The sequence below is a fragment of the Lathyrus oleraceus genome, chromosome 4, assembly GCF_024323335.1.
Source record: "Lathyrus oleraceus cultivar Zhongwan6 chromosome 4, CAAS_Psat_ZW6_1.0, whole genome shotgun sequence".
In the NCBI taxonomy this organism is placed as follows: Eukaryota; Viridiplantae; Streptophyta; class Magnoliopsida; order Fabales; family Fabaceae; genus Lathyrus; species Lathyrus oleraceus.
This window is the reverse complement of record NC_066582.1, coordinates 109,235,941-109,257,017: the sequence shown is the minus strand read 5'-3', so window position 1 is coordinate 109,257,017 and position 21,077 is coordinate 109,235,941.

The window sequence follows — 21,077 nt, the reverse complement described above, 5'->3', positions numbered from 1 at the left end:
TAGAAGGGTTCCCCCATTCTGGACCCATGCTCATTTGTCAGAAGCTCTCCCTGGTTAGGGATGAGAGCTGTGAGGTCTGATCCTCACTTCATCCTTTCATCTGCTTCACCTTAGCCTCGTAATGGCAAGGTTAAGAGCAAACCCAGCCCGTACAGACGACTCGCTTCGGCAGTCAAACCTATTGTGTGAGCCACTTGTTTGGTTATAGTGCGTGCTGTGTGGATATCTGTTTGAGATGCTTGTTCTCATTTGGTGTATGCTTGAATTATGCTGTATGCTTGTGTGCTTGCTTCTTTCCTGGATAGGAGTAGTTTGCTTATGCAAGTAGGATAGAAAACTGAACTTAGGGTAAACGATGCATGACAACACTAGGCTCGAGTCCAGCTCCCTAGTAGTGTGTCCTTCCCTGGTTTCTGGTTAGCAATTCAGTCCCTTTCAAGGGAACTACATCGCCCTGATCCTCGTTCCAGACGAGGTATGTAGGCAGGTGGTCGTGCGAGACCACTCCGGGCAACCTTTTTCTTTTGCGTGCGTTTACTTGTTATCTGACTGTGCGTTTTGGTTCGGATGCCGACGTAAGCCCAGGATTGGCTGTCGGGCTCCACGTTTACCCTTTTGAGTGTGTTCTGGTTCGGATGCCGACATAATTCCATCCAGTGGTTGTCGGGCTCCATGTTTGCCACTCTTGCTTGTTTGTGTTGTTTTGTGTTGTTTGGTGTGCGTAAGCCGAACTACAATGGCTCTGATTCTTGTTCCAGACAAGATATGTAGGCATAAGGTGCGATACCTTATCGAGCTCGTTCCTCTTAACCCCACCTGCGTTCCCCGTGTGTGTGTGTGATGTTTAGCAACCTTTTCTTTATTCTAGGACGTGGATCCCGTCGAGTACGACGGACGTGAGGGGTGCTAATACCTTCCCCTCGCGTAACCGACTCCCTTACCCTTTCTCTCTGGTCGCAAGACCATTTCCTTTCCAGGTTTTTCTGAGCGTTTCCTTTCCCTATCTTGGGATAAATAACGCGCAGTGGCGGCTCTGTGTGTGTTTTTATTTGAGCTTCGCCGGTTGATTTTTCGCAGGATGCGACACCATCCAATCTCGATTATTCGACTCGGATGTTGATCAACCTTCTTCCGAAACTTGTTGACCAAGCTACCATGAAAATGAGTAGCTAAGTTCTTCATTTTGTCAAGGTTAGATGTAGATGATCATTAGCTTTGTGTGTAAATGGGATGATCTTCATTTGTAAACTCTTTAATGATGAATATATGGTGAAAACTTTGTTTTATTGAAAACTCTTTGTGTTGGTTTATGATCGAGAGATGTTTACCAACTCTTTACCTAGGTTTTCATCCAATCTTGTTTGTTAGCTAGAGATAGTAATGAATGATTTTGTTCACCATAAGGTTGAACCAAAAAGTTGTCATTTTGATAGATTGTGTTAGAGATAAATAATGGATCAAAATGGGAAAACTCACAATGTGTGTTAGAGATAAACACATTGAGAGGACTTTGTGAAATAGTTTACCATCTAAAGGAGTTTATAAGTTTTGTTGATCGAACATATACATGCAAAGTGATTGTCGAACCCTAACTTTGGCAATATTTCTCAAATATTAAAACCAAAACTTTTACCGCATTTTCTTACACTTTTATGCAAGATACCGTGACTAAAACCAAAAACCCCCTTGTTACTACGAGTTAAGAATTGAAACAACTGTCGAAAGGCGGCGATATCTCACAATCCCTGTGGAGACGATAACAAAAACCCGACACTTAAAATTACATTCAACAAAATGGCGCCGTTGCCGGGGATTGTGAATTGATATTGCGAGCATCGCAATAGTTGCTTAATTTTTAGCTTTCGAATTTTTGACTTGTGCTTGTAATTTGTTTGGTTTAGTGTGCAACTTTCGTTTTATGCGAGGGCAGATTCCTGTGGACGAACTTCTTTTTGATCCAGAGATCGAAAGAACCGCAAGGAGGCTGAATAGCAAAACGAGACGAAGGAGGCAACAGGCTAGACAACGACAAGAACAAGGAGAAAGTTCTTCTACCACACATCCACCACTGTTCATACCAATAATGGAACCACCACCACCGCCCATTTCCACTCCATGTGTAAACAGTCCAAGGAATACTGCTCAGTTTGCCAACCACACGGGAAGGTAAGCCGAGATGAAAACAGGAACTCTTAATTTACTATATGGAAGTCCATTCACCGGAATGGACCATGAAGATCCCTTTGCTTTTCTCACAAAATTTTACGAGATAGCATTGGCGGCCGGAGTGGATCAAGCTCAAGAGCTACCGTTGTTCAGAAGATTATTTCCCCACGCTTTGCTCGGCAAAGCAAAAGATTGGTACTTAGATCAAACACCAGCCGTCATGACAGACTGGAACGTGTTGGAAGAGAAGTTCATCGAAAGATTTTTCTCCCATAACCGGTTCATGGAATCCAAGACGGCCATCTCAGTGTTTTCACAAGGAACCAATGAATCATTAAATGAGGCGTGGGAAAGATTCAAATCCATGCTTCGGAAATGTAAAGGGCATGGTTTTGATGAATTGACTCAAATCCATATTTTCAAAAATGGACTTCAACCAAATTGCAAGACGTTGTTGGATGCTACCTCGGGTGGTTCTTTATTGTCTAAAAGCGCCGAAGAAGCTACAAATATCATAAATCGAATGGCTCTAAATGATCTTCAAAGTCAAAATAGAGGCAACTCTTTGAAGAAGCCGAGAGTGCTTGAACATGGGACGAACGATGCCATTCTTGCCCAAAACAAACTAATTTCACAACAAGTGGAACTCTTAACGTAGCAAATAAAAGAGTTGAGAGAACCTTCAAAAGCTAAACAAATAGCTTGTTGTGAGCTTTGCAAAGGTGAGCATGACACCGGATTTTGTCCACCTCCCGGGTTCGAAGAAGTAAACTACATGGCAAACCAACGGGACTACCAACCGAGACAACAACAACAACCTTATCAACCACATCCTCAAAATCAACAACAACACTTCCAAGGGAATCAAGGGTTCCAACCTAGGAGTAATTATTACCATAACCAAGGTTATGGGGGTGGTTCTTCTAGCCGTCAAAACCCTCCCCAAAATCCTTATCAACCGCAACAACCGCCGGTCGTAACGTCAAAATTAGAAGAGACATTGACACAATTTATGCAAATGTCAATGGCTAATTAAAAGAGCAACGATGCGGCAATTAAAAATCTCGAGACTCAAGTTGGACAACTCGCTAAGCAACTAGCGGAACAACAACCCGGTCCTTCTTTTTCGGCGAACACGCAAACAAATCCTAAGGAACATTGTAAAGCGATCACGACAAGAAGTGGGAGGGAGTTGACTAGTGAGAATAAAAAAAGAGATGAGAGTGAACAAAGAGAGGAAAAAGAAGAAAATGAGGAGGAAATATTGGAGGATAATATTGATGGTGAAGTGGGGGAGTGGAGTGAGGAGGAAAAAGTTGAAAAGAACGAAAAGAATGGTGAAGTTGAAAAGAAAGAAAGTGTGGAAATTGAGAAAATAAAAGTGATGAATTAATGGTGGAAGAAGTGAAAAAGAAAAGAGCAAGAAGTTCTAGAGTTGCTAAAGGAAAGGAGGTAGTGAGCGCTACTCCAATCCAAAACCTTCCTTATCCACATGCTCCATCTAAAAGGGAGAATGAACGGCATTACGCCCGGTTCATGGATATTTTTAAACAATTGCAAATCAACATTCCGTTTACCGAAGCATTGGAGCAAATGCCCAAGTATGCCAAATTCATGAAGGACATACTTACAAAAAAGCGGAGGTATACGGAACCGGAGACCATTGTCCTAGATGCGAGCTGTAGTGCAATTATTCAAAGGACGCTTCCGAAAAAAGAGGTTGATCCGGGACGAGTTACTTTGCCGATCAAAATTGGTGATATCTATGTCGGAAAGGGACTAATTGATTTGGGGTCAAGCATTAATCTTATACCATTGTCTATTGTAAAGAGGCTTGGCAACATTGAAATTAAGTCCATCCGGATGACGTTGCAATTGGCCGATAAGTCGACTACCCATCCTCATGGCGTAGCCCAAGATGTTTTGGTTAAAGTCGACAAATTATTTTTCCCGGTCGATTTTATTGTTATTGATATGGAAGAGGATGATGATGCTCCGCTCATTCTGGACCGACCGTTCATGAAAACCGCGCGCATGATGATAGACGTTGACGACGGTTTGATGAAGGTGAGAGTCCAAAATGAAGAAGTTACTTTCGATCTATTCGAAGCAATGAAGCATTCAAAAGATAGAAGTGATAGCTTTCGCATTGATGTGATCGAAGAGGCAATTTTGGAGGTTTCTAAGCATATTCATGAGATATCTCCTATGGAGTTAGCTCTTGATGACTCATTTGAAGTTTTCACAGTTGAAGAAGAGCAAGCTCTTGATGAATGCTTAAGGGAACTTGATGGTTTAAACGAACTACAACCGTGGGAAGTTGAGGAGGAAGACTTGAAGAAGGAGGTTAATGACGAAAAAGCGCCTATTGAATTGAAAATGTTACCTTCTACTTTGAAGTATGTTCCTAGATGAGACCGAAGCAAAGCCGGTCATCATAAGCAACCTTTTGTCAAATGATGAAGAAGCCCGTTTGATCAATGTGCTAAAAAAAATCAAGAAGCCATGGGTTGGACTCTTTCCGATCTCAAAGGAATTAGTCCTTCCTATTGCATGCACAAGATCTTAATGGAAGAGGATTTTAAGCCGGTAGCTCAACCACAACGCCGCTTAAATCCTACTATGAAGGAGGTTGTTAGAAAGGAAGTTGTCAAGTTGTTGGATGCGGGAATGATTTACCCAATTTCGGATAGTCCATGGGTTAGTCCTGTGCATGTGGTTCCGAAGAAAGGTGGAATTACCGTGATCCGAAATGACAAGGATGAGTTGATCCCTACTAAAGTTGCAACGGGGTGGCGAATGTGTATTGATTATAGGCGGTTGAATACCGCAACTCGAAAAGATCATTTTCCACTCCCGTTCATGGATCAAATGCTCGAAAGACTCTCGGGGCAACAATACTATTGTTTCTTGGATGGCTATTCCGGGTATAACCAAATTGCAGTTGACCCGGCCGATCATGAAAAGACGGCTTTCACATGTCCGTTTGGAGTTTTCGCATACCGAAAAATGCCCTTTGGGTTGTGCAATGCACCAGCAACTTTCCAAAGATGTGTGCAAGCCATTTTTGCCGACCTTATTGAGAAAACAATGGAAGTCTTCATGGATGACTTCTCGGTATTTGGTGGTTCCTTTAGTTTATGCTTGGCAAACTTGAAAACGGTGCTTGAAAGATGTGTGAAGACCAATCTTGTGCTTAATTGGGAGAAGTGCCACTTCATGGTGACCGAGGGGATAGTGCTTGGCCATAAAGTCTCTTCAAGAGGGCTTGAAGTTGATCGTGCTAAGGTTGAAGTGATTGAAAAGTTACCTCCTCCGGTGAATGTGAAGGGAATCCGAAGCTTTTTGGGGCACGCCGGGTTCTATCGGCACTTTATCAAAGACTTCTCAAAGGTAGCTAAGCCTTTGAGTAATTTGCTAGCTAAGAACCAGGTATTTCTCTTAACCGATGAATGTTTGCAAGCTTTTGAGACTTTGAAAGAAAAATTGGTTACCGCTCCGATTATAGTCGCTCCAAATTGGAATTTAAATTTTGAGCTAATGTGTGATGCGAGCGACTATGCAATCGGAGCGGTATTAGGCCAAAGAAAAGAGAAAAATTTTCATGCGATACATTACGCAAGTAAAGTTCTTAATGAGGCTCAAATTAACTATGCCACCACTGAAAAAGAATTACTTGCGATAGTGTATGCGCTTGAAAAGTTTAGGTCTTATCTTATAGGGTCTAAAGTCGTAGTGTATACCGACCACTCGGCGATTAAATATTTGCTCACCAAACCGGATTCGAAGCAAAGGCTCATCCGTTGGACCCTCTTGTTGCAAGAATTTGATGTTGAAATCAAAGACAAGAAAGGATCGGAAAATTTGGTGGCGGATCATTTATCTCGCTTAGTTAATGTGGAGGTTACCGCTTCAGAGAAGGAAATTCGGGAAGAGTTTCCTGATGAAAAACTTTTCAAAATTCAAGTTAGGCCGTGGTTTGCAGATTTTGCGAACCACAAGGCTAGTGGTTTTGTGCCTCCCGACCTAACTTTGAACCAAAAAAGGAAGTTTCTTTCGGATGCCAAGTATTACGTATGGGATGACCCGTACTTGTTTAAGTTGGGTAGTGATAACCTTTTAAGGAGATGCGTTACTGGCGATGAAGCGCAGAGCATCCTTTGGCATTGTCACAACTCGCCTTACGGCAGCCACTATAATGGGGTGAGAACGGCCACTAAAATCCTTCAGTCAGGATTTTATTGGCCCACTATTTTCAAAGACGCACATACCCATGCGCAAAGTTGTGATAGTTGCCAGAGAAGCGGTGGGATTGGTAAGAGAGACGAGATGCCTCTCCAAAACATCCAAGAGGTTGAAGTATTTGATTGTTGGGGCATCGATTTTGTAGGACCATTTCCACCCTCTTATGGTAACGAGTATATGCTTGTCACAGTTGATTACGTTTCTAAGTGGGTTGAGGCGATTGCCTCACCTCGGGCGGATGCGAAAACGGTAATAATTTTTTTGAAGAAAAACATATTTTCCCGTTTCGGAACCCCCCGAGTGTTGATAAGTGACGGAGGGTCACACTTTTGTAATGCACCGTTGGAAAGCATTTTAAAACATTACGGTGTATCACACAGAGTGGCAACTCCGTATCACCCACAGGCTAATGGGCAAGTCGAGGTCTCTAATCGTGAGATTAAGAGAATTCTCGAAAAAACTGTGTCAAATTCGAAAAAAGAGTGGTCACAAAAATTGGATGAAGCGTTATGGGCATACCGTACCGCCTTTAAAGCTCCAATTGGGCTCACTCCTTTTCAATTGGTGTTTGGTAAAACTTTCCATTTGCCGGTCGAATTAGAGCACAAGGCCTTGTGGGCTCTGAAATTTTTAAATTTTGAAAAGGATTTGGCAGGTGAGAAAAGAAAGGTGCAACTGCTTGAGTTGGAAGAGATGCGCAATGCCGCATATCATTGAAGTTGGTTGTACAAAGAAAAGGTAAAAAAATATCATGACAAAAAGCTTCGAAAGAAAGAATTTATGCCCGGACAGTTGGTCCTATTGTTCAATTCCAGGTTGAAGTTATTCCCCGGAAAGTTGAAATCAAAATGGTCCGGCCCATTTCGGGTCAAAGAAGTGAAGGAGTACGGAGCTATTGTCATTGAGGACATGGAAAAGAAGGAGAGTTGGACCGTTAATGGCCAACGTTGAAGGTTTATCTCGGCGGTCATGTGGATCGCGAGAGCTGTGCTATTTCTTTGGATGCTCCTCTGTGAGCATCGCACCGTCGAGCCTATCCGACGTTAAACAAGCGCTTGTTGGGAGGCAACCCAACATTGTAAGTATTTACAGTTTTTCTGTGTTATCGTAATGGGATTCCAATTGTTAAAACCTTACTGAATGTACCATGAATGTTGTTTTTGAAAAGGCAAATGCTGTCATGCTGTTCAGAAGATGAGGAAGTCAAAGTGCAAGATAGGGTTTTATTGACTGATCATTGGCCATCTGAGGATTGGGCAGTGAATTAGGGTTTCATGGTTCTCAATGGATATTGGATTTCATCTTGATTGCAATGATACATCATCATCATCATGGTTGGGTATCATCAGGAGATTGAAGCTCATTCCTTGAGATTAGGGTTTTGACCACTGGTCAACCCTAATTAGTTGCATTGGGCCAGTCTGGGCTGGATCAGGAGATGGGGTTTATGATGGATGTGGGGTTCATTCTATGATTATATTGTGCTTATTGAGGCTAGGGTTTCACCCTTGAGCCATTTCAGTTGAAGATTGGAGCTCAGTTTGATCTATGCATTGCCAGATTCATCTGTCAGATGAAAAGTCAATTGTGGTCAACTGTACATGATCTGATGGATTTGGAGGTGGAAAGGAGTTGGATACACTTCATTCATGTTGGAACAAGTGTTATTTGACATCTCAAAGCTTAAGAATGAAGAAAATCAAGTCAGGACAAAAACTGCCAAAAATAGAAAGTGACTTGTAATTGAAGTTTCCAAAAATGGAAAGTTTTGGACCTCAGAGCCACGTGTCCAAGGAAGCTTCAAATGGAAATTTGTTCAACATGAAAGTTGTAGATCTTGTTCTCACCTTTCCAAAACGTCCAAGAACTTGAAATTCCCATGTATGGTTGGAAAATTATGGCTCAGTGAAGTTCAAAAATGACCCATAATTAGGAGGCCATAATTTCCACATGGTTTGTCCAAATTGCAAGTTCTTTATATGCACAAACTCCATTTGACATGTACTTTCATGGTGCATAATTGGATTTTTCCAAAAGTGGTCAATGCAAAAGGTCAATTTTCAACTGGACAGTTAAAGTGGACCAAGGGCAAAATTGTCCAACTTTCAAAATAATTGGAATTTTTGAGTGGGGATTTTTGCTACACCTCATGAATGGCATTTGAAATGTGTTGGAATCATCATTTCATGGCTAGGCTTCATAATTTGAGAATTGGCTTGAAAAATGGAAGTTGTAACATGGACAAAAGGCAAATACAAGGTGAAATTGAGCATTACACAACCAATGAGGGTGAGACAAGTTTCTACAGCTCACACATGGCATTTGGAAGGTGTGTGAGCTGTCATTGAGGTGGCATGAGCTGTCCTATGGAAATTCCATTTTTGCCCTAAGCTTGAAATTAGCATTTTCACTAACATGTTCAACTTGGTTAATTAACATGATTAAGGGATGATTAAGATATGATATATATTCCTAAACACATTCTAATCATAACAGAAAATCACTTTTACCAAGATTGGATCTCAAACTCATCAAATTCTCTCAAATCCTCAAGAACACAAAAACCTTCAAACTCATCAATCTTCTTCAATTGTGGATCAATTCTCGAATCTCTTTTTGTGTTGATCTTGCATCTCCTTCCTCTACATCTGTTTGTGGTTCTAATCATCGATTGCTCCACCAATTGCAACTGTCCAAAATGCATTCATTCATGGCAAATCGTGGTTTGGTGCACTAGAAGCAACCTGGACCTGAAGCAAGCACTCCATTCACCTTCTTCATCATCCTCATCTGCATCTGTTTGAAGGAATTAAGCGCCAAGGCCACGCGAACACTTCTGCCATTTCCAGGTTTTGAAGTTTTTCGAGTTTCATGATATGCTTGTTGGTTATATGTGTTTGAAAGCCCTTGCTGTGTAGAGTTCAATGATATGGTTGGTTTTGGTTATAGTGAACCATAGCTCACGAAATCTGGAATTGAAGTTTTGTAATCAAACCCTAATTGATTCGATTCGCATGATATAGGAACTTTTAGGAGAAATCAAGTTGATATTTGTGTTCCTCATGTTGAGACGATTCGAATGACTATAGACTTGCTCATTTTAGTGAAAATTTCGTGTTCTTCAAATTCTTGAAAATCTGGAAAATGTTGTGATGAAGACGATGACAAAAGCTTGTTTGATCTTGTTTTCTGTTTGAATATTCGAATTGGAGGTTTCCCGCTCCCGCCATCTTTAATTACAGATCTGCCATTGTGGAATTTCACTTAATTTAATTAATTCATAAAAATTCATTAACACATTGAATAATTCATAAAAAATTGTAGAAAAATCAGAAAAATATGGAAATTGTTGTGTTGACTTTGTTGTTGAGTGTAGAATTTGTTTGACCTATTGGTCAAAGTTGTGCATGGCAAAAATATTGTTTGACCCTAGGCTTGTTTCACATGTGTCCATTTTTGATACCTTGCACCATTTGGTTCATGAAATACTCATAGTGTAAAATAAATTCTTGACAATTTTTGTGATGATTTTTGACTGATTGATGCTCATTTCCATGTAAATTTCATGAGTTTTTGATACCTGATCATTGAGTTATGAATTTTGGAACTTAGGTGTGACAATTTGTGTCACACCTCATTATGTCAATTTGCTGGATTTATTTGAGTGATCTATACTTGTTGGAATGACATGAAATTTTGCATGATGAATCATTAACATGTTAAGGTGCTTTGTGAATTTTTGTGGAATTTTACATTGCATTTTCAAATTGATTGTGATTTTTCATCTCTGTTGGTCAAATATGCAAGTCCATGTGGTACATGTTTGTAATTTTGATGTGAAATGCTCATATGGTATTGGATAATCATGAAATTTGGCATGCTTGTAATAGACACATTGTGTGACATCCCTGTTTTGGTCTCATCCATTTCTTTTTTGTTTTCATTGAGTTATGAATTTTTGAAGTGGAAGCATGTATTGATGTTGTGATTTGGAGCCTATAATTGTGTCTGTTTTTGTTGATTTTCATTGACATGGTTCTATTTGCCCAATTAAGCTCAAATTTGACATGGTAGACCTTGAATATCCCCTGTTTATGTGTAATTTATTTGAGAATTTTTGGAAGTGTTTTGGTGTGGATTTGAATGCAATAGTTCTGTTTGCATGCTTGGTGCTTCATTTGAACTAGTTTGGATTGTTTTGTGCATAACATGAACATGATGAATGATATGGACATGAGACCAAGTGTGTTGACTCTTGTTTGACATTAATTTGACTTTGGTTGGTGAATACCTTGCTGTTTAGGAATTTTTCTTGCCTTTGGACCCTAGGCTTGGCCTAGTGGTCTTGTTGCTAATATTTGCTTGATTTTTCAGGATCAAAAGCATAATGCACATGGAGAATGAATCAAGTTAAATGCAATTGATGTTGTTTGATGTTTGTACACTAACATAACATTGTTTTGTAGGTTGTGAAGTTTGGGATTAAGCTTTGAGCTTGCTTTGTTGTGCATTGATCTGTATAGATTAATTGGTTGATACTTGCTGTTTAGTTTTGTCTGTCTGAATACTAACTGTGTTTGACTGTTTCCAGGTACTTTTAGTTGCTCAGTTCCTTGTGAACTTTTGCTTTGCTTTGCTTAAGCAACTTGCATTGAGGTATAACTTCCTAACTTCATGTAGTCTGGAGACCCGGCTGTTACCGGGCCGGGCAAATAAATGTCTGAAGTCCTCCTTAAGAGGCGATGATTGTGATTGTTTAATTTTGTGCCTAAGCAGGTAAAGTCCTTAATCAAGGCAATTGGTGGAAGGTAGGGATAAGCAATCTATCCCCCACTATTCATTTGAGTCTTCTCCTTGCTCCCATTACATGGTTATAGCATTGAGATCCAAGCCCAAGATCCTGTGCAGTGCACATTGTGTCAGAGTCTCTGAGTATAGAAGGGTTCCCCCATTCTGGACCCATGCTCATTTGTCAGAAGCTCTCCCTGGTTAGGGATGAGAGCTGTGAGGTCTGATCCTCACTTCATCCTTTCATCTGCTTCACCTTAGCCTCGTAATGGCAAGGTTAAGAGCAAACCCAACCCGTACAGACGACTCGCTTCGGCAGTCAAACCTATTGTGTGAGCCACTTGTTTGGTTATAGTGCGTGCTGTGTGGATATCTGTTTGAGATGCTTGTTCTCATTTGATGTATGCTTGAATTATGCTGTATGCTTGTGTGCTTGCTTCTTTCCTGGATAGGAGTAGTTTGCTTATGCAAGTAGGATAGAAAACTGAACTTAGGGTAAACGATGCATGACAACACTAGGCTCGAGTCCAGCTCCCTAGTAGTGTGTCCTTCCCTGGTTTCTGGTTAGCAATTCAGTCCCTTTCAGGGGAACTACATCGCCCTGATCCTCGTTCCAGACGAGGTATGTAGGCAGGTGGTCGTGCGAGACCACTCCGGGCAACCTTTTTCTTTTGCGTGCGTTTACTTGTTATCTGACTGTGCGTTTTGGTTCGGATGCCGACGTAAGCCCAGGATTGGCTGTCGGGCTCCACGTTTACCCTTTTGAGTGTGTTCTGGTTCGGATGCCGACGTAATTCCATCCAGTGGTTGTCGGGCTCCATGTTTGCCACTCTTGCTTGTTTGTGTTGTTTTGTGTTGTTTGGTGTGCGTAAGCCGAACTACAGTGGCTCTGATTCTTGTTCCAGACAAGATATGTAGGCATAAGGTGCGATACCTTATCGAGCTCGTTCCTCTTAACCCCACCTGCGTTCCCCGTGTGTGTGTGTGTGATGTTTAGCAACCTTTTCTTTATTCTAGGACGTGGATCCCGTCGAGTACGACGGACGTGAGGGGTGCTAATACCTTCCCCTCGCGTAACCGACTCCCTTACCCTTTCTCTCTGGTCGCAAGACCATTTCCTTTCCAGGTTTTTCTGAGCGTTTCCTTTCCCTATCTTGGGATAAATAACGCGCAGTGGCGGCTCTGTGTGTGTTTTTATTTGAGCTTCGCCGGTTGATTTTTCGCAGGATGCGACAGCTGGCGACTCTGCTGGGGACTATAAGATGTTGACCTGTGCTGGTCCATCGTCCCTAAGCGAGTCCTTCCTAGCGTTTTAGGATAGTTTAGGTTGCTTGTTGTGTGTTATTTATTGCATTTATTATTCTAACCCTCCATATTTGCATTAATGTCTGCATGCATCATACTATCATGTTGTTGCCGTCCTCTGTGCAGGTGGTTCCTCTGTTTGGGGTGGGTGTTCTGAGTGGGGCTAAAACCCAGGCCCGAGTATACACCTAGGACTAGTGTGGTCTCATGTCGCCTCTTTCGTGTTAGGTTAACATGTGCCTGGCGGCGTGATGTACCACAAGCCGGACGAGGTTCAGATGATAGTGCTTTCCTCTGTGGAGTATCCACTTTGGTGTAGTTACTTCATCTGAGCTGTTGACTCTGGTGACCGATCATTTCCCGGATCTTTGGTTTAGACGATCTCAGGAGAGCTGCAATGGCACACCCGAAAGGGCAAACCCATTGAGTATCTCTGCCCGATTGTCGAGACTATTATCCGCCTTAGGGTGACCTGTTTAGAATTTACCTGTGAGGGGAGGGTGATTCTTTCAGATGCATGTTCAGATGGTGACTCAGATGGTGACTTTTTGTTCCATGGATCAGAGTCATATTTATAAGTCGGATTTATGGTCATTTATTGCGGTGACGCCGGAGTGCTGTCTGTGATATTTATCAGTGGGGATCTGTTTATTTCAGGATTCCCCGGGCCGAGTTATTTATCAGTGGGGATCCGTTTATTTCAGGATTCCCCGGGCCGATTCAGATGGTTATTGGTATCTGTTCAGAGATGGTTTGATGATGATGATGATGTATCTGTCTTCCGTTTATTTCGGAACCCGTGGGTCAGATTGGTGGTTACATATTTCCTCAGATGGTTGTGATCGGTTCAGAGATCAAGGCTGCGATTCAGAGCAACAGAGGATTAGATGACTTGGAGGATGGCCCAGTGCATTGCATACATCTGCATCATTCTCATTTTGCATTCATCTGCACTCAAACTCACGTCTAGCCATATGGGGAGTATTATTGATTGAGAATCTGGTTGAGAGACATCTTGAATTTCAGAATATGGATGTCAAAATGTTGTCTGTCTCGATGAAATCAGAATCAAAGGACAGAAGCTTCCTCATATGGATAGACGTTGCATTCATGCATATTAACCTGTTTGCTGTTTTGCAGGAATCATTGCTCGCGCTCGTAGAGTCATCCCTTTGCACTCAACCCGTCCTCACAGATACTTCACAAGACGCAATACTCCCGGACTAATGAATCCGTCCAACACCGACATTCTCGAGCTGAAAGAGAAGATGGGAGAGCTGATTCATGTCATGCAAGAGTTCGCCTTGGGGCAGAAAGTAATTGCCGAAAAGGTGGGGAGGATTGAAGACTGGCTGAAGATGGGGAACATGCAAGGAAACGCTTCGTCATCTGGACCGAAGAAATCCTTTGGTAATGACCAGTACAAGGATGAGGGTAATACCAGTGCGGTCTACGCTCAGAGAGGACCCAGTAGGGATCGTTACTTCCAGCACACCGCTGCGGTAACTATTCCTGCTGACAATTAGCCTGCACAACAGCAACAGCAGCGTCAGTCATTTCAGCGGAGGTCTCAGAGGGTAGGATATCCAGTCAGGAGGAGGATGAGTGATCGGCATTTTGACAGGCCGCCTGTGACATATTCTTTCCTATTGAAAAAGCTGAAAGATATGGGGCTGGTACAGTTGAGGACTTTGGCACCTATGGGACCTGATCAAAGGCCAACCAATTTTGATGAAAATGTCAAATGTGAATTCCATTCGGGTGCTCCCGGGCACAGTGTAGAGGACTGCAAAGCTTTTAAGCACGTAGTCCAAGACCTGGTGGATTCCAAGGCCCTCAATTTTACATTGTCATTGAATGCTGATGCCAATCCCATGCCGGCGCATGGACAGGCGATGGTGGGTGCAATTGCTGAAAATTCAGATCGCGTCTGTGCGATGGGGGAAGAGACTGACAGTGATTGTGAGCTGGAGTCGTGGATAAAAGCGTGCGTACCAGGAAACTGGAAGGCCTAAGAAGATCAGCAATGTTACTCAGCCTGAAGAGTAATGTTTCTTGTTTTCAGTTTATATGCATGAAAGCCATATGTGTTGCCCGACACGTAATGGTCCATTGTAAGGGCCACCTCATGTTCATAATTTGCATTTCTGCATCATTAATAAATGGATGTTTTTCAGTCAAAAAGCGGTGTTCCCTGTTTTTCATTTATTTTTGCAGTTTAAAAACAAATAAAAATGGCAATGTTTATCTTCATTTTCTTTTTTGATTTGTCTCGTTCCGAATTCAAAAATAATTCTCCGGATCTCGTTGATAACGATTTGGTTACCCCTCATATGACTTCGACAAACCGATCTCTCATGCTGAAGAAGAAGACGAAGAAGATTGTGATCTGCTGGAATTAGCCAGGTTGTCAAAACAAGAGGAGAAGGTGATTCAGCCGCACATGAAGCGGATTGAGGTTGTTATTCCAAGCACCGTCGAGGTCAGGAAGGAAGTGAAGTTGAGGCCGCTTCAGAGGCGAATCGAGAGCAGAATGGTAGCCCTGTTGAAAGAGCAGGTGGATACCTTTGCCTGGTCATGTCAGGATATGCCAGGGCCGGATACCGATGCCGTTGTGCACAAGCTGCCATGGAAAGAATACTGTCCTCTGAAGAAGCAGAATGTCGGTGCCACGTATCAGAGAGCCGTGGTGACTTTGTTTCATGATATGATTTATCATGAAATCGAGTGCTATGACATGATAGCAAAGTCCCATGCGGAAGTGGGGCATCTGGTTGACCGGGGCAAGTCGGTTGACCGGTTTGAGACAATTCAAACTGAGGTTGAATTCAGATAAGTGCACTATCAGAGTGCGGGCCGGTAAGCTGCTGGGGGTTCATTGTAAGGGAGGAATCGAGGTTCATCCTGCTTTAAAAAAAAAAAAAAAAAAAAAAAAAAAAAAAGAGAACAATAAGAATGCCTGAACCGAGAAAAAGTAAAGAAAGAGGTTCGTGGTTTCTTAGAAAGATTGAACTACCTGTCATGGTTCACATCTCATCTAACAGCCACGTGGGAACCCATTCAAGAAAAAAGAGATCAAACGGTCAGGCGAAATAATGATTGCCAAGGGGCATTGAAAAATAAAAGAATAATTGCAGGAACCTCTGATTCTGATACCTCAGTGGAAGGAGCGACTGTTAATCTGGTACTTGACGGCCTTCGAGGGGTCTGCGAGGTGTATTGGGTCAGCATGACTAGTCTTGTCGAAAAGAGCATGCAATTTACCTTAGCAAAAAGTTTACCGACTGTGAAACAATACATTCACTGCTCGGAGAACTTGATGTACTTCGGCATAGGCTGCTCGCCGACTGAGACAGTATATGCTGATTCATACCACTTTGTGGATTTCGAGATGGATCTGATCAGGTAGATTTCTGAAAGAGCCAGCAATGACCGGACGGGTTGCGAAAGGGCCAATGATGTTGATTGAATGCGATATTCGATACACCGTTCAGAAAACAATCAAGGGGTGTATTGTCTGATTACATCTCTCTGCAACCCATTGAGGATTATCAACCGATGAGGTTTGAGTTCCCTGATGAGGGCATCTCGAGGTGCTCCAATCGAAAGATTGAGAGTGACCGATCCCGGAGGAGGGGCCTGACCCCGAATCCGAACGGGTTCTGATGTTTGATGGGGAGGTTAAGGAGAATAAGATTTTGTTGCCCGGATAACGTTTGAATACACCAACGATGGTGTGATTGAGTAGGAAACTGGTATCCTGGGTATTGATCTTCGGTGTGTCTACTGGGGCAACTTCATTCTCGTTGGTATATAGGATGGAGGCTGTGTTACCCGTTGAGGTTCAGATTCCCTCGTTGAGAGTCCTGATGGACGTGAAGTTGCAAGAGGCTGAATGGGTAAGAACCCGGTATGAAGAGTTGAGCCTGATAGAGGAAAAGAGGCTAGCAGCCATCTGCCATGGGCAGTTATACCAGCAAAGGATGAAGCGTGCTTTCGACAAGAAGGTGCGACCTCGGGTATATCACGTAGGTGATATGGTGCTGAAGAGGATCCTTCCTCCTCAAAATGATCGAAGGGGCAAATGGACACCGAATTATGAAGGTCCATTCGTGGTCAAGAAGGTTTTCTCTGGCGGAGCCTTGTTGCTAACAACCATGGATGGCGAAGATTTTCCATCCCCTGTGAATGCGGACGCAGTTAAAAAATACTTCGTATAAAAGAGACCCGCTGGACGAAAAGAACAAAATAGTCCAGGCAAAAATGGGCATCCCGGCGAACCAAAAAAACAGGAGAAAGGTTCGGGCAAAAATTAGGGATAAAAGGAAAAATTGTACACCCGGCAAGTCGAAAACCTGGAAAGGTGACTTGGGCAAAAAAGGGTATCCCGGTGGACTGAAAACCCGAAAGGGCGGTCCAGGCAAAAGAGGGATTGAAACGAACAACTGCGTCCAGCATGATCGTTTGCGCTTTGGTTAAAGCACCCTGGATAATACCCGGTAAGGATCAGTCAGAAACGTCTTGTTCAGAAGGCAGAAAGCACGGAGAGTCTGAGGACATATGGGGTGTAACCGAGTTGGAACTCGATGAGATCACGGGTTTCACATTGCCATTAGGATAGATTTTTCCTTTTGCGCAATTACCTCTTTTCAGGAATTGCTTCCTTTGATTGCAATGATACATCATCATCATCATGGTTGGGTATCATCAGGAGATTGAAGCTCATTCCTTGAGATTAGGGTTTTGACCACTGGTCAACCCTAATCAGTTGCATTGGGCCAGTCTGGGCTGGATCAGGAGATGGGGTTTATGATGGATGTGGGGTTCATTCTATGATTATATTGTGCTTATTGAGGCTAGGGTTTCACCCTTGAGCCATTTCAGTTGAAGATTGGAGCTCAGTTTGATCTATGCATTGCCAGATTCATCTGTCAGATGAAAAGTCAACTGTGGTCAACTGTACATGATCTGATGGATTTGGAGGTGGAAAGGAGTTGGATACACTTCATTCATGTTAGAACAAGTGTTATTTGACATCTCAAAGCTTAAGAATGAAGAAAATCAAGTCAGGACAAAAACTGCCAAAAATAGAAAGTGACTTGTAATTGAAGTTTCCAAAAATGGAAAGTTTTGGACCTCAGAGCCACGTGTCCAAGGAAGCTTCAAATGGAAATTTGTTCAACATGAAAGTTGTAGATCTTGTTCTCACCTTTCCAAAAAGTCCAAGAACTTGAAATTCCCATGTATGGTTGGAAAATTATGGCTCAGTGAAGTTCAAAAATGACCCATAATCAGGAGGCCATAATTTCCACATGGTTTGTCCAAATTGCAAGTTCTTTATATGCACAAACTCCATTTGACAGGTACTTTCATGGTGCATAATTGGATTTTTCCAAAAGTGGTCAATGCAAAAGGTCAATTTTCAACTGGACAGTTAAAGTGGACCAAGGGCAAAATTGTCCAACTTTCAAAATAATTGGAATTTTTGAGTGGGGATTTTTGCTACACCTCATGAATGGCATTTGAAATGTGTTGGAATCATCATTTCATGGCTAGGCTTCATAATTTGAGAATTGGCTTGAAAAATGGAAGTTGTAACATGGACAAAAGGCAAATACAAGGTGAAATTGAGCATTACACAACCAATGAGGGTGAGACAAGTTTCTACAGCTCACACATGGCATTTGGAAGGTGTGTGAGCTGTCATTGAGGTGGCATGAGCTGTCCTATGGAAATTCCATTTTTGCCCTAAGCTTGAAATTAGCATTTTCACTAACATGTTCAACTTGGTTAATTAACATGATTAAGGGATGATTAAGCTATGATATATATTCCTAAACACATTCTAATCATAACAGAAAATCACTTTTACCAAGATTGGATCTCAAACTCATCAAATTCTCTCAAATCCTCAAGAACACAAAAACCTTCAAACTCATCAATCTTCTTCAATTGTGGATCAATTCTCGAATCTCTTTTTGTGTTGATCTTGCATCTCCTTCCTCTACATCTGTTTGTGGTTCTAATCATCGATTGCTCCACCAATTGCAACTGTCCAAAATGCATTCATTCATGGCAAATCGTGGTTTGGTGCACTAGAAGCAACCTGGACCTGAAGCAAGCACTCCATTCACCTTCTTCATCATCCTTCTGCATCTGTTTGAAGGAATTAAGCGCCAAGGCCACGCGAACACTTCTGCCATTTCCAGGTTTTGAAGTTTTTCGAGTTTCATGATATGCTTGTTGGTTATATGTGTTTGAAAGCCCTTGCTGTGTAGAGTTCAATGATATGGTTGGTTTTGGTTATAGTGAACCATAGCTCACGAAATCTGGAATTGAAGTTTTGTAATCAAACCCTAATTGATTCGATTCGCATGATATAGGAACTTTTAGGAGAAATCAAGTTGATATTTGTGTTCCTCATGTTGAGACGATTCGAATGACTATAGACTTGCTCATTTTAGTGAAAATTTCGTGTTCTTCAAATTCTTGAAAATCTGGAAAATGTTGTGATGAAGACGATGACAAAAGCTTGTTTGATCTTGTTTTCTGTTTGAATATTCGAATTGGAGGTTTCCCGCTCCCGCCATCTTTAATTACAGATCTGCCATTGTGGAATTTCACTTAATTTAATTAATTCATAAAAATTCATTAACACATTGAATAATTCATAAAAAATTGTAGAAAAATCAGAAAAATATGGAAATTGTTGTGTTGACTTTGTTGTTGAGTGTAGAATTTGTTTGACCTATTGGTCAAAGTTGTGCATGGCAAAAATATTGTTTGACCTAGGCTTGTTTCACATGTGTCCATTTTTGATACCTTGCACCATTTGGTTCATGAAATACTCATAGTGTAAAATAAATTCTTGACAATTTTTGTGATGATTTTTGACTGATTGATGCTCATTTCCATGTAAATTTCATGAGTTTTTGATACCTGATCATTGAGTTATGAATTTTGGAACTTAGGTGTGACAATTTGTGTCACACCTCATTATGTCAATTTGCTGGATTTATTTGAGTGATCTATACTTGTTGGAATGACATGAAATTTTGCATGATGAATCATTAACATGTTAAGGTGCTTTGTGAATTTTTGTGGAATTTTACATTGCATTTTCAAATTGATTGTGATTTTTCATCTCTGTTGGTCAAATATGCAAGTCCATGTGGTACATGTTTGTAATTTTGATGTGAAATGCTCATATGGTATTGGATAATCATGAAATTTGGCATGCTTGTAATAGACACATTGTGTGACATCCCTGTTTTGGTCTCATCCATTTCTTTTTTGTTTCATTGAGTTATGAATTTTTGAAGTGGAAGCATGTATTGATGTTGTGATTTGGAGCCTATAATTGTGTCTGTTTTTGTTGATTTTCATTGACATGGTTCTATTTGCCCAATTAAGCTCAAATTTGACATGGTAGACCTTGAATATCCCCTGTTTATGTGTAATTTATTTGAGAATTTTTGGAAGTGTTTTGGTGTGGATTTGAATGCAATAGTTCTGTTTGCATGCTTGGTGCTTCATTTGAACTAGTTTGGATTGTTTTGTGCATAACATGAACATGATGAATGATATGGACATGAGACCAAGTGTGTTGACTCTTGTTTGACATTAATTTGACTTTGGTTGGTGAATACCTTGCTGTTTAGGAATTTTTCTTGCCTTTGGACCCTAGGCTTGGCCTAGTGGTCTTGTTGCTAATATTTGCTTGATTTTTCAGGATCAAAAGCATAATGCACATGGAGAATGAATCAAGTTAAATGCAATTGATGTTGTTTGATGTTTGTACACTAACATAACATTGTTTTGTAGGTTGTGAAGTTTGGGATTAAGCTTTGAGCTTGCTTTGTTGTGCATTGATCTGTATAGATTAATTGGTTGATACTTGCTGTTTAATTTTGTCTGTCTGAATACTAACTGTGTTTGACTGTTTCCAGGTACTTTTAGTTGCTCAGTTCCTTGTGAACTTTTGCTTTGCTTTGCTTAAGCAACTTGCATTGAGGTATAACTTCCTAACTTCATGTAGTCTGGAGACCCGGCTGTTACCGGGCCGGGCAAATAAATGTCTGAAGTCCTCCTTAAGAGGCGATGATTGTGATTGTTTAATTTTGTGCCTAAGCAGGTAAAGTCCTTAATCAAGGCAATTGGTGGAAGGTAGGGATAAGCAATCTATCCCCCACTATTCAGTTGAGTCTTCTCCTTGCTCCCATTACATGGTTATAGCATTGAGATCCAAGCCCAAGATCCTGTGCAGTGCACATTGTGTCAGAGTCTCTGAGTATAGAAGGGTTCCCCCATTCTGGACCCATGCTCATTTGTCAGAAGCTCTCCCTGGTTAGGGATGAGAGCTGTGAGGTCTGATCCTCACTTCATCCTTTCATCTGCTTCACCTTAGCCTCGTAATGGCAAGGTTAAGAGCAAACCCAGCCCGTACAGACGACTCGCTTCGGCAGTCAAACCTATTGTGTGAGCCACTTGTTTGGTTATAGTGCGTGCTGTGTGGATATCTGTTTGAGATGCTTGTTCTCATTTGATGTATGCTTGAATTATGCTGTATGCTT